Genomic DNA, 1507 nt, shown 5'->3' on the forward strand with positions numbered 1-1507 from the left:
TGATGGTGTATACTTTTTGGGTATTGTCATTTTATTTTAAAAAAGAAGCCTCAAGAGGCCTAGTTGCCATGGAGACCAAGTTAAATTTGAGCCAATTGAAGTTGCTTTGGACATTGAATATAAGTAAAGTTTGGTTGCATGAATTAGATTTGTGAGGCACGAGCCTTAGATGACCAATAAATATTGATATAACTTGGTAGCGACTCTTTCCCGCAGAAACTCTATTTCTCAAGATTATGTTTAAAATACTTTAAAGTGTTCAAGTTGATTTTTATAAATATTTTTATAATTTCATATGCTTAGATGTTACCATGCATGGTCGTTACTTTCTTGAATAATTTGTAAATTTTTTATAGCTTTTTAATTCTTTAATATGTGCTTGATATTGAGTTATGTTTGTTGATGGCTACATTGTTAACTTGTTATTGTAATCTTAATAGTGAATGTTTGACTCAAGTATAGTTTTTATTTATAGCATTGTCACTCAAGAAAGGGTTATATATTGCTTTTAAATTCATGTTGGTTATATTAATGCTTCATGCTTTGTCAAGCAAAGTAAAGAAGAAAAGAGTGGTTAAATTCTTTTGTACTTGTTTGTTGTTATAAGTTGATATATATTGTTGTTCATTCTTTTTACTTATTTCCAATGATTACAAAGTCCTAGCTAGTTTCCGAGACGAACCAAAAGGAAGCAGTAATTTGTAGCATATATTGCATGGGAAAAAATAGTGCTTTAAAAAACCATGTTGGAAAAATTTATTGTTTTATGAAGTAGCTTATATCTTATTGCTAAAAAAATTATGCATACTTAGAGTGGATTTCTCAATATATTTTCTCAATCAGAAACTAAAAGCGGATTAGTTAATGTATTTTTTAGTTGAGGTGTAAGTTCATTCTATATTGTTTTTAATAAAATGGAACGATGGTTCAATAAATATTTTTAAATAACAGTTATGTTCCTCCTATGTAAGTTTTTTTAGGCTCTGCCCATATGTGGAAAGCTAGGAACTGATTGCTATTGAAGGGAGTTCAACTCCTACAGCCCAAATATCATGGAAAGCTCTTGGACATGGCCCAAGATTATTTAACCAATCTAGCATCTAACCCTCAAAGAGCTGCAGTTCAAATTGGTTAGATGGGAACATCCTCATTAACCTTTCATCAAGTTTAATTGATGGTTGGCACAGGATAGGTTTGCAGGAGCTAGTATGGTTATAGGAGTCAGTTGGGCAATCCTTTCTCCTTAAAGCTCCAACTATTTCTGTTTCTCTCCCTCTCTATAAAATATTGGAGGCGTAGGAAATTCAAGACGCATTAAAGTTGGCTCAGTAGATTTGATAACATCACATCATTATAGAGTGATCATCACCGAGCTCTTGTAACTCTACTAAATAAGAGAAAAATGGGATTTTCTGCAAAATTCTGCTTTTGGAAGATTGTTATAAGCTAATGATCAAAGAGTTTACCAATCAAGGATGCAACTTGTTCTAAGAGTAGCTAATGTGAT

This window comes from Phoenix dactylifera, chromosome 4 (genome assembly GCF_051530095.1).
Source record: "Phoenix dactylifera cultivar Ajwa chromosome 4, Ajwa_hap1_PhDact_Kaust_v1.1, whole genome shotgun sequence".
Taxonomy (NCBI): domain Eukaryota; kingdom Viridiplantae; phylum Streptophyta; class Magnoliopsida; order Arecales; family Arecaceae; genus Phoenix; species Phoenix dactylifera.